Genomic DNA, 13,060 nt, shown 5'->3' with positions numbered 1-13,060 from the left:
AGGCATCTTTTGGGACCCCCATGACATCAGTAATTCCCCTCTAATCTTTCACACTCTGCATTTGGGCTCCTATCTTTGGTCTACACACTTGCACAACTTTTTCCTTATCATCAGGCGCACACACGCACAGAAACATAATTCTTTAATCATTTCAGCCTCTCATTCATGCTGCAAATTGCCTTGTACAGCAATTATCTGTTTACATGACAGTTTTCAACTGGTCCAGCAGTTTTTAATCATTGTTGTGTTACAGCTCCCTTGAGAATCTGATTAGAGAACGTGAACTTCTCTCCAGAGACACGCACATACCACACAAATACTTGTACATACAAGGCCAGGTTGCTCACTGAGCCCCTATTGGAGATATCACAGCCGCTTGTCAGTATTTCCAGTTCTGCCCCTCTTCAGGGCACATGAAGTGATCACATTCCTTGCTGCCTTGGGATAAGTCACCGCTCTGACCAATGAAATGGAGAGTGGAAGTGACGTGGGTGGGAGCTTTAAGAGCCAGGATTCAGTCGGCCATGCTTTTTCTTTTGCTCTGTCACCCAAACTGCTGTGTTCCACATACTGGCTTCATCGTCTCGGGTCTAGGAGTGAGGAGGATGCAGAGCGGAGCTGCGCCAACCACAGCAGACATCTAGAGTGAGTCAGAAATACACCTACTTGTTCAGAGGGACTGGGGGATGGACAGTTATTGTAGCTATGCTGCTACAGGATATCCAGCTATCAGGGCACTTCTCTGGAGCACGAATCTAAGTTGGAATGAACCTTTCTAGGGGAGTTTAAGCTATCCTCCTTCCTTTTCCAAACCAGCAGTTTCCTTTAACCTTGTATTCCTATACATCCTGTTCTCCTTGCCTAGAAGACTCCTTCCAGTGATTTCTCATCCTTCAGATCTCAGTTTACATGTTCCCTTCCCAGATACGTCCTCCTTGCACTCTTTCCTAGCCACTCCAGTCCCGATTACATCATCCACTTTTCTTTCACAAAATGTTTCACAAGTAATGATCTTATTTTTTCTCTCTCTCTCCCTCTCTCCCTCTATCCTCTCTCCCTCTCTCTGCAGTTCTCAATTCACAACACAGAATACAAGAATGAATGTCATGCTACTTTAACCCCATATAAACTTAATGGAAAATAATATATCCATTGACATACAGGCTGTTTTCATTTGCAAAATACAGTAATAACAGAACCACGAATGTTCTATTGCAAACCACACTTTACACTTTGCTAAACTACATTAATAGAAGAAAAAGCCCTAGCTAAAAATATTGGACAAATGCCCAAATGTTTGGATGTGCATCAAGAACAAACTGCTGAACCCTGCTAGTCACCTACTCAGCATTGAGAGGTCAGCTTGACATTCTAAGTTCTTTTGAGACAGTTGTGGCCAATAGCTCAAATGACCTTTGGTCCCAACCTAGTTAAATAGTAGTTTTGTAATTCATTGGTGTACAGTTTTTGTCTTGTTTTTTCTTTCGCTTAGTATATGTGCCCAGTGATCTTCTTTCAAAGTACCTGTAAAAACCAGTCCTGAAGTTTCAGAAAATATTGAGTTGCTAACCTTTATGTTGTATCCAAGGATATAGGTATAAAACTTTGTCACACAGTAAATAATCAATTCAATCTTGTTCAATGAATGAATAAAATGAGTACTGTAAAATTAACAAAAGAATTATTTCATTTAACTGTATATAACAATGACCATACAGGACAGCAAATATTCTAATGCTCAAAACCTAAAGTTTAGTCTGACTGATTCTGCTACATGGAAAACTAACAGCTTATTGTTTAAGAATTTCAGAAATGTATAGCTTAAAATCAATACCTAAGTTTTCCATTTTCAATGTCTTCATAAAAGATGTCAAATAATCTTGACATTTGAGAAGAGACTCAGAAGTTCTAACAGTCCTTCCAAAATACAATCAACTTCTGAAAAATATTCAGCAGAAATCTATCTCTTCAGATACATAATAACCCAGGCAGAAAGCCTGGGATCTTCTGAATTATTGTTATAATATGATAAATTTAAATCTTGATAAGAGTAACCAAATAAAAATATTTTACGATAGCTAAAGTAGTGTTTGGTAACAAAAATAAACTGTTGCTTGTGTACTTTGTCATAAACTGAGGTTTTGTTTGTTTGTTTGTTTGCTTTCTTTAAATTTCCTGTGTGGCAGTGTGCATTGCAAGTAATCTTTCTTAGAATGTGGAATACATTCTGTTAACCTGCCTCTTTTTAAGTTATAGCCACATTTTCTACATAGTATTTACCAAATCCACATGTGTGACCTAACAGATTTTTCAGGAGAGGCTAGGTGTTTCTTCTTTTTTTGTAAATTATTTCCTTCTCACTAATTTTTAACAGATTATCTATGAACTGCTACACATTTTAAGGGATATGAGTAGTCAGATGGTACTTAATGTCTGTAAAACTGGACATGCAAACTTGTGTGTGCACACATGTGTATGTGGAGGGTACAGTCATGTTTATGGTTCTGCATACAAGTCAGTTCATTTCTCAATTTCTCATTGGCACAAGACAAATAATAAAAATTGCAAATGATTCTTTTCTGTTCTACCAGAGAATTTCTACCAAACAACATAACTTCCTCAGAACTAGTTGCTATAGAAATGTAAAAGGGACAAATAATACTGAATTACACTATCAAAAATTGCAACCAAAGTAGGGCAATGTCAAGTTTTATGTTTAATAATGCTGACTGTATGTACTCTTGATTTTTGTATGTACTCCAAAATTAATGTGCTGAGTCCCAAATGGGAGGGATCTTCACTATTAAAAATAACACATCTACATGAAAATATGTCAGCAGCCATTCCAGATTAGAAAATCAGTACTTGCCAAGAAAGATTCCTTTGTGCAAAAATGGTGAAACTTAGTGAATGATGGATTCTTAATGGTGAAGCTTAGTGAATGATGGATTCAAATGATGCCAATTACTTTCCTTCATTTCAGACAAAATTTCTTTGTCTGAAATGAAGGAAAGTTAAGACTTCCTATAAAAGTTTGCAGATACCTTGGCTCATGAGTAAATGTTTCTTCAGGTTTCTACATGTTTTTAATTTAATTTGCTAAAGAACTTATTTTGAGATAATGTTCTATGACAGCATTTGGGGTAACATAAACTTGTATGTTTATTAAAGAAAAAACCATAAGATAAATCTTCTAAAAACATTTAACTCTGTTGTTGGCTTGTCTGGACATTATATTTCAAGTACTGAATGCTAACTAAGCATCAGGTAAATAGATACGGTTATTAAACATGTTGTTTTTAATCTTCCTAAGTAAGTTTTACAAGATAGAAAAACATTCTGTCAACTTAAACATTATAGTTTTAGAAAGAACTTCCCCAGATTGATACACTCTATGTTCTAAAAGCAAACTAACACTATTTTGAAAATAAGACAATGATAATATGAGTATTTTGTAATTCATTGTCAAATTTAATTCATGATTGCCAATATTATCAGTACAGTCAACTCAAGAGGAGAAAAGGGGGAAGAGAGGGAAAGAAAAAGAGAATCCTTTCTCTGAAAACATAATAAAACACTAATCACCTCTCTCTGATACAGGACAGAAACAGGGCTCACTAAATCAAACTCTTCCCAATCTGATTATGTGTCCACCTCCAGCTCCAAACCAGTCAGGAGCAAGGGGTTCCCAGAATGTAGCAATATAAGATTTCTACTCCTCAATTACGGGCTTCCCCAAACTATATGCATGAGCAGAGCAGCCCAGTGTAATCAATGGTGTCCTTTCTGGGGAGACATTAGTGAGCAACCGTGCCATACAAAAAATAGTAGAAACAGCAACAACAAATCAGCACCTGTACAGCACAACAGGTCTATTACAAATCAAGGTGTCCTGTGAGGAGGCAGAAAAGCCAGAGACCCAGAGGCACAATCAGCCTCCCCAACCCAGTGAAAACCCCTCGCTAGCTCCCACTGGGGAACAAGTCAGAAGAATCTCTTTTGCCATGCTGCCTCCCTGTATTCAAGCATAAACCCTCAGTAAACCTTGTCTGGGTTGCATTGACCTCATCAATTTCCATTGCAAAAGAATCTTGGATCAAAATCATCTACACCTTCCTCTCTGAAGATGATACTGTGATTTCAATATACTTCCTATTTTATACTGCATCAGCAATACAGAAATCAAAATTATATCTGAATCAGCATCTTAGTTAAGTGAGCTTTTCAAATTCCATTTGTAAGAGTTGAAAGCATGAGCTGTGGTATTGGATAGGCATGAGATCAAAGGTAACCTGAAACATTCACTGTTAACCTTGAAGATTTAGTGTTCTTGTCCTGTTTTCTTTTTCATCCCTAAGACTGAAACATTCATCAATCAGTGATCTGAATTTTACAGTAATGCTCCATTGAAATTATTTTCCTGAAGGATCACCAAAACACTCTTAATTATATTTTTAAACTCCTATTAAAATTAAATCATATAGTTCTCCGATTCTTATCTTGTTTAGACAAGGTCATAGTCAAAGTGGAGGTTCTCTCCTCCCTTCAGAGAAAGGTACCTCCTTCTTTGAAGACCTGTTCTTTCCACTGAGATCTCACTCACAGAGATATTTTGCCAGAGTGTCTTGGCTTTCCATGCCTGAAATACTCTCATGGGCTTTTCAGCCAGATCCGAATGGCTTTAGGGCTGATTCTGAGGCCAGAGTGCTATTTAGGACATCTGCCATTCTATGAGTCTGCTGAGTGTCTCACTTCCCATGTTGGATCACTCTCCCCTTTATTTATTCCATCGGTTAGTGTTAGCAGGTACTAGACTTGTTTATGTGCTCCCTTTGACTCTTAGTCCTTTCATTATGGAGAACTCAGAGGGCTTCCATAGCCTTGGAAACTCATGACTGGAGCATAGGGAGATTACTGATGCCATAGACAGGAGTGCCAATTGGTAAAGTCAACAACAGGAGTCACTGTGCACTTACTCCTCATGTAGGATCTCTGTCCTTAATGTGCTGTGCATTGAGATTTAATGCTATAATGAGTACTCAAACAATATATTTCACTTTGTGTTTCTATGGGGGTGCAAACTGTTGAAATCTTTACTTAATGCATACTAAACTGATCCTCTGTAAAAAAAAAAAAAAAAAAAAAAAAAAAAAAAAAAAAAAAAGAAAGAAATTATCAACTCCCAACTTGACTCTCACTGGGATTAAACATGACAATAGGTCTGATCTGATTTCATCATCATTTAAAAAAAAAAACATCTATTATTTTTCACTTTATGTTTCTGTGTGGGAGCAAACTGTTGAAATCCTTACTTAATGTATACTAAGCTGATCTTCTGTATATTAAGATAATCGAAAATGAATCTTGATGTGAATGGAAGGGGAGAGGGAGTGGGAAAGGGGAGGGTTGTGGGTGGGAGGGACGGTATGGGGGGGAAGCCATTGTAATCCATAAATCGTACTTTGGAAATTTATATTCATTAAATAAAAGTTAAAAAAAATTAAATCATATAAAAATTGTATATATCTTTGAAGTACTATGTAATGGTATAATATTTGTATTCATTAAAAAATTTTTTAAAAATTAAAAAAAAATTTTAAATTTAAAGAAATAATATTTGTATTCATTGTATAATGTCCAGTTAGAGAAAATATATCTATCTCCTTATTTAACAACTTTTTAATGGAAAAACATCCAAAATCTTACTGTTTTTTTAATGGAGAAATATGCAGTACCTTAACATTATAGTCACCGTACTATGCCATAGAACTCCAGAACCTCTTACTAGCAACAATTTAGCTATTACTTAGTACCTGATAACCATCAGGTTATCACTCTCTACCCTCTTTCCTCCTCAGCCATAGGTAATCACCAGTGTTCCTTGAATGTCTATGAAATCAGCTCTATTTAGACCCCACATGAGTGAGATCATGTGCACTTGTCTTTCTCTGCTTGGTTAACTTCCTTTCACCAAATGACCTACAGACCCAACCATGTTGTAGAAATGACATGTTTTACCTTTTTTATGGCTGAGAAATAGTTCATTGTGAATATATACCAACAATTTCTTTATCTATTCATCAGTACCTGATGAACATAGGTTATTTCTATTTTCTTAGACATTGTAAATAATGCTTCAATACTTATATCTTATCACATTTGACCTCCTTGTGGTATTTGACTCTTCATCATTTCATAAGTCTTCAAAAGTGTTTTTTATTTGGTATGCATGACCTGACTATTTTTGCCATTTTTCTTTGATCCTGGGTATTCATTATCATTCACTTTTACAGACCCTACTCTCTGCTTTAATTAAAGGACTTTTGTGTTCTTCTCTGTTGGAGTTGTCTTTCCCAAAATTTTCATCCACCACTCCTCCTTCCCTATGGCTTCAACCAACAGCTATTAGCTAATGAGTGCCTTATGCATACCTCCTTTCTAGACCTCTGTCCAAACTCCTAGCTTACAAATTGCTCCTGCCTATTGGACATTGGGTTGTTGTGAGTACCAAAGATCCACCCACTTCAACCCAAGATAGAAAGCTAGAACACATGAGACTCCCCTGTTCTATTCTTATAACCCATTAGTATATGACACTTATTGATTCTACCTCTTACATATATATTTTTTATATCTTCCCATGCCTTAGTTCAATTCCTCATGTGTAGATCAATGGATTGGCCTCTATGTTATTCAAAGCAGTCTAGGTATTATAACAAAGAACACTTGTAATAAATGTTACAACAACAACAACAACAGAAAAACCTCAGTGGTTTTGCACAATTAAGATTTATTCCTTGGGGCCAGAGTTGTGGCACAGCAGGTTAAGCCACCACCTTCAACACTGGCATCCCATACGAGCAATGGTTCACTTCGAATCTAGCTCTCTGCTAATGCACCTGGGAAAGCAGTAGAAGATGGCCTAAATAGCTTCAGCTCCTTTGCATTCATCTGGGGGAGTGAATCAAAAGATGGAAGATATCTCTATGTATGAGTATGTGTGTGTGTCTCCCCCCTCTCTGTAACTCTGCCTTTCAAATAAATAAATAAATCTTTAAAAAAAAGATGACGTGGGAGACCATGAGACACAATGTTCTTTGCAAAGTTCTTTGCAATTCTGAACTCCTGTTTAGCAGAATTTATGAAGTCTCTTATGCTGGTGAGAGGGTGAGTTATTTAATTAAACTTTAATTCTGCTCTCTGGGAAGCATTCCTTTGTCCTTTTTTCCCCTTAGCTCTCTTTTCTTCTTTTTAGGAATTCTGTTTATAACCCTTTGGCCACAGCTGAACTAAGTATAACCAAAAATTGGAACATTAAAAGGTGATTTTTATAGCCAAAACCATCAAAAATATTTTAATCCAATACTTTGGATTTCTTAACAATACATTTCTTTGAAAACTTGGTAGGTTTCTGTTGTATTCGCACCCACGTGTAAGTCTCAGAGCTTTCTCTTCTCTTTTCTGCCCTCTCCCCAGCTTTGTCCCTCCCTTAATCTGATCTTTGCTAGAACCAAGTTACGTTGTTCAACTAAAAAGTCTTACTGGACTTCTGGGGTTCCATTTGGGATCTGATAGCAGTTGGATTCTAACCACTTTTCACTCCAAATCTCTCAACTCTTTGTACTGGTTCATATTCTGCTTGGAAACTGATCAATTCTGTCTGAGTTCATCTCTTTCTTGAAACATCTTACCCAAGGAAGTAAACAATGGCTATTGCACACAAACACTTTGAGTCATTTAACCACATCCTCTGAAGCACTGGTATTCAGTGTATAGCTCAATGCTGGAAATCCTAAAGACCCTTATAGTGGAACCATTAGTTCAAAATTATTTTCTTAATAATACTAAGAGGTAAGTTGCCTGTTTTACCTTGTTGACATTTACACTGATGGCATAAAGTAATGGTGGATAAAACTGATGTTGCTTTAGTATGATTCAAGACAATATCACCAAAATGGATCAGTATATCTTATCATTGTATTATATCACTGTACACTGTTATCATTTTTATCGCCATATCATATTCTCATTCTTTTAAATAAGCTTTACTAAAAATGTCCTGATGAGACAGTAAAAATTATTCATATTATTAAATGTCAACATTTGAATACAAATCTTTTAAATAATCTGTGGGATCGAAACAGAGGAACACACAAAGCACTTCTGCTTGTAGCCAAGAACAATGGCTGTCTTGAGTAAAAGCAACATGTGATCATTTGAGTTGCAAACCAAACTCATCTTCTTTTCATGCAACATGGTTTTTACTTGAAAGAACAAGTGATAAACAAAATATGGTTATTCAAACTTGAGTATTTGGCAGTCATTTTCTTTGAAAATAAATGAAGTGAGCCTGTCAGTTGAAGGCAAACAACTGACAGTATTTGTTGCCAATGACAAAATTTGAGCTTTCAAGTGAAAATTAGAATTCTGGAAAACTTTTATCTACTATCACAAGCTTGACAACTTTTGAAGACTTAAAGACTTTTATGGTGAGACCAGTAATGATATTAACTAATGTGATTTTTTTAAAATACTATATGATGAAATGTGCCAATGGTATTTATCAGTGAAACACTGTTTCAGATAACCACTGCAAGATATTACAAAACCATTTAATGGTAGAGCTAGAACCATGCCAGGGGATTCCAATTCAATTCCATCAAGATGGCATGTACCAATGCCATCTTACTTGCTAAAGAGATCAGTTTAAGTTCATAATTGATCAAAAAAATAGGATTAAGTGTCAAAGGAATAACATAAATAAGACCAGTGTCTGAAAATAATAATTGATAGAATTAGAAAGGAGACAATGATCCTACATGGGAAGCAGGATACACAGCAGACTCATAGAATGGCAAATGCTCTAAACAGTGCTCCTCAGAATCAGCCCTTAAGGCATTCAGATCTGGCTAAAAAGCCCATGAGAGTTTTGCAGGTATGGAAAGCCAAGACAGTGTGGCAGAAAAAAAAAAAAAACACCTAAATGAAAGATCTCTGTGATTGAGATCCCAGTGGAAAGAATGGGCCATCAAAGAAGGAGGTACCTTTCTCTGAAGGGAAGAGAGAACTTCCACTTTGATTATGGCCTTGTCTAAATAAGATCAGAGTTGGTGAACTCAGGGGGCTTCCATAGCCTTGGCAGCTCATGTCAAGAGCCTCGGGTGATTACTGACGTTATAAATAGGAGTGCCAATTGTTAAATCAACAATGGGAGTCACTGTGCACCTCTCCCCATGTAGGATCTCTGTCTTTAGTGTGTTGTACTATGCGAATTAACGGTAAAACTACTACTCGAAGAGTACTCTATACTTTGTGTGTCTATGTGGGTGCAGTCTATTAAAATCTTTACTTAGTATATACCAAGTTGATCTTCTGTATATAAAAATAATTGAAAATGAATCTTGATGAAAAATGGGATGGGAGAGGGAGTGGGAGATGGGATGGTTGCAGGTGGGAGGGAGGTTATGAGGGGAAAAGCCACTATAATTCAAAAGTTGTACTTTGGAAATTTATATTTGTTAAATAAAAGTTGAAAAAAACCATTTAATGTGCAAGTAAACCAATGATTTTAATATAATAAAGTATGAAGGGTTCATTTAGACTGTTTAAGAGTCCACATTGTAATACACTTTTAAGAAATGACCACTTGTTGAGTTATGATGGAGTATCAAAGAACTACTATCAGCCTCCTGAGAAGGCTATTAAAACATTCCTTCAGAAGGAGCTTTGGTCTCCAACAAGAAATACCAAGACATCCTTGAGAGGCCAGATTCGCTTCACATACTTCAGCTAAGGCAACAAACCACAACAAAATGAATTAAAGCAAGACATAGTTAAATTAATTGTGAGTGTAAATAAACAGCAAATTAAGAAGCCATTTTTTTTTTTTTTTTTGACAGGCAGAGTGGACAGTGAGAGAGAGAGACAGAGAGAACGGTCTTCCTTTGCCGTTGGTTCACCCTCCAATGGCCGCCACGGCCGGTGCACTGCGGCCAGTGCACCCCACTGATCCGATGGCAGGAGCCAGGTACTTATCCTGGTCTCCCATGGGGTGCAGGGCCCAAGCACCTCCACTGCACTCCCTGGCCACAGCAGAGAGATGGCCTGGAAGAGGGGCAACCGGGACAGAATCCAGCGCCCCGACCGGGACTAGAACCCGGTGTGCCAGCACCGCAAGGCGGAGGATTAGCCTAGTGAGCCGCGGCGCTGGCCCAGAAGCCATTATTTTGGTATTCACTCATCTAAATGCAGATAAAGCTGGCTTTAGAGTTGGAAGATAAAATTGCAGAACTGTCTTATAGCATACATGAAAAACAAAAGGATCCTGAGCTGTCATTTGAAAATACAATAAGTGACAATAATGGGAAAGAAAAGGATAGAAAAATAGTGTTGCAAAAAATCAAAGAATTCAATTGGTTTTACTATTTTTTGCAAGTGCAAAAATCATAAAATGTTTATTGTTAAGTTAAATATACTTATTGATGTTCACATGGTGGATATACTATTGTTATTTGCAATTAATATTTTGTACCCCATGAAAATGTACAAGTGTCACATGTTAATCCAAAATTTAAAAAAAATAATTAAAACTACAAATTCTCAGTTTTAGTTTTAATAGGGTAATCTTCGCTTGATATAATCCACAAGCAATGACTTTTTGTGATCCTATATGGTTTTTAAAAGGATAAACAAGCCTTAGCAAAAAAAGTTTGAGACCAGCAAACAAGAATCCACAAATGGCTCTTTACCTGTTTCTTTTTCTTTTCTCTAGATTTATTTATTTGAAAGAGAGGGGGAGACACAGAGAGAGACTCTCCTGGCTACAATGTCTAGGGCTGGGCCAGGAAGAAGCCAGAAGCCAGAAGCCAGGAGCTTCTTCCTGTCTCTCAAGTATATACAGATGCCCTAGCACTTGGAGCCATCTTATGTTGCTTTTCCAGGCCATTTACAGGGAGCTGGATCAGAAGTGGAGCACCCAGGATATTAAAATGATGCCTATATGGGATGCTGGTGTTGCAGGCAGCGGCTTTACCTGCTACATCACAATGCCAGCACCTCTCCCCATTTCCTAAATAAAGTTTTATTGGAATACAGCCATAGCTACTGTTTTCTTGTTGTCATGCTGCTTTCCTGTTAAACAGCTAAGTGGAATACTTACAACACAAATAGTCTTACTCCCAAAGCCTAAAATATTTTCTATCTGGCCCTTTACAGTAAAGTTGTCTGACTCCTACCTTAGAGTTTTGATTCTTGATCAAGCTGAACATTAGGTTCATCCAGAAAACTGTGAAAATAGTACTCATGCTCAACTTCCTCCAATGTGTACATGTAGAGTAATTAAATCAGAATCTCTGGAAATAAGGATTTGAACATGGACAGCTTTTTAAAATTCCCCAAGAGATTATGTCACATACCAGGGTAAAGAATCAGTGTCAAACTGTAAGACTATTGGGCATAAGGCCTACCTTCCAAGCTATTCCAGACAACAGCTTCTCCAAGATTTTCCATCTTAATAATGAACAGTATTTCCAGCTCTTAACTCACTGCCCACTGGCCAAACACTTAGTCAATACTGCAAGTTTTGTTTTTCATCCTTTTCTAACCAGCACCCCTCTGCTAGGTACAAATTCCCCCAAGATAGTACCTGGGCTAAAGTAAAACTTACCTGGGCTATAGCAAATTTTAGTGGCTTAATGCACACACACACAGATTTATGTCTCCTGCAAATCATGGTGCAATGTACTTTGGTGGAGGTCTCTGCTCCACACAGGGATCCAACCATTTTTAGCCAGAAACTCTGCCATCCCTAGGAGCCTTAGAGCATTCCCACAAAGAGAAAAAGAGAGGGCATGGGGTGCGATGTGGGACTTGTTCAGCAAACAAGACCTAGAGAAGGCACACATAACTCCCATTGACCAGAATTTAGTCACAGGAGTCACAAACAACCACAAAGGCAGCACACAATGTGGTGTTGTGAACTAACCTCATCCCTGTTACTGCTTCTTTCCTGCCCATTCTCCTATGTAGAGAAGACTTTAGGCCCCTTGAGGTAGGTAAAGCATCAGCCTCCTAAGACAAATATCCACACTCTATTTCCCAGAATCTGTGTATATGACACATTACACAGCAAAGGGGACTTTCGCAGACATGATGAAGGGCTTCTAAGATTTGATTACAACCTGCAGAAAGAAGAGTAGCCTTGCCAATCTCTTGATTTTAGTGTACTGAGACGTGTGTTGCTTCTTTGACCTAGAAGACCCATAAGACAATGAATTTGTTTTGTTTTAAGCTACTCTGTTTGTGGTCATTTGTTACAGAAGCAATAGAAATTAATACAACTTCCTTGTTCTTTTTATGTTTGTTTTAAATGTGTTTCTGTTTTTTGGAAAGGCGAAGTTAGGAGGGGGGAAAGGAGGGAGGAAGAGAGAAAGAGAGATTGAGAGAGATGGATCAATCTTCCATATACTGGTTCACTCCCCATGTGGCTGCAATAGCCAGGACTAGGCCAGGCCAAAGACAGGAGCCAAGAGCTTCAACTGGGTCTTCCACATAGATGCAGGAATCCAAGGACTTGGGCCATCTTATACTGCTTTCCCAGGCACGTTAGCAGGGAGCTGGTGTTTTTAAACTTCTATTTATCCATTTTTTTAATTTTTATTTATTTGATAGGCAGAATGAGAGAGGCAGAAACAGAGAGATCTTCTATCTGCTGGTTCAATCCCCAAATGTCCATAATACCCAGGACTGGGCCTGGCCCAAGCTAATATCCAAGGACTCAAATTGGGATTCCCACATGAGCCATCAACTGCTGCTGGCCAGCGTGCACATTAGCAGGAAGCTAGATTAGAAGCATAGCAAGGACTGGAACTCAGGCATTACATTATGGGATGTTGGTATCCCAAGAATCATCTTAACCATTACGCCACAATATCTACCCCTCTTTCTTGTTATTACTGCTATAAGTAATGTTTCTAAAGTTTAAATATTAATTAAATACTCCTCAAATTTCTTCAATAGGTCCTCATTCATTCACGTAAATATACTCTAAACTGCTACAATG

At 37.6% G+C, this 13,060-nt stretch overlaps 2 long non-coding RNA genes across 2 annotated transcripts in view; one reads left to right on the top strand and one right to left on the bottom strand.

Moving 5' to 3' along the window:
* Positions 1-13,060, bottom strand: part of LOC103350738 (uncharacterized) — a 411,608-nt gene that overhangs the window by 336,754 nt on the left and 61,794 nt on the right. The window lies entirely within an intron of this gene.
* LOC138843519 (uncharacterized) lies at positions 376-11,093 on the top strand. Its single transcript, XR_011378323.1, has 2 exons — positions 376-645; positions 10,772-11,093. It is a non-coding gene; the product is annotated as an uncharacterized lncRNA (long non-coding RNA).

The sequence above is a fragment of the Oryctolagus cuniculus genome, chromosome 8 (genome assembly GCF_964237555.1).
Source record: "Oryctolagus cuniculus chromosome 8, mOryCun1.1, whole genome shotgun sequence".
Taxonomy (NCBI): domain Eukaryota; kingdom Metazoa; phylum Chordata; class Mammalia; order Lagomorpha; family Leporidae; genus Oryctolagus; species Oryctolagus cuniculus.
This window is presented reverse-complemented; position numbering and strand designations above follow the sequence as displayed.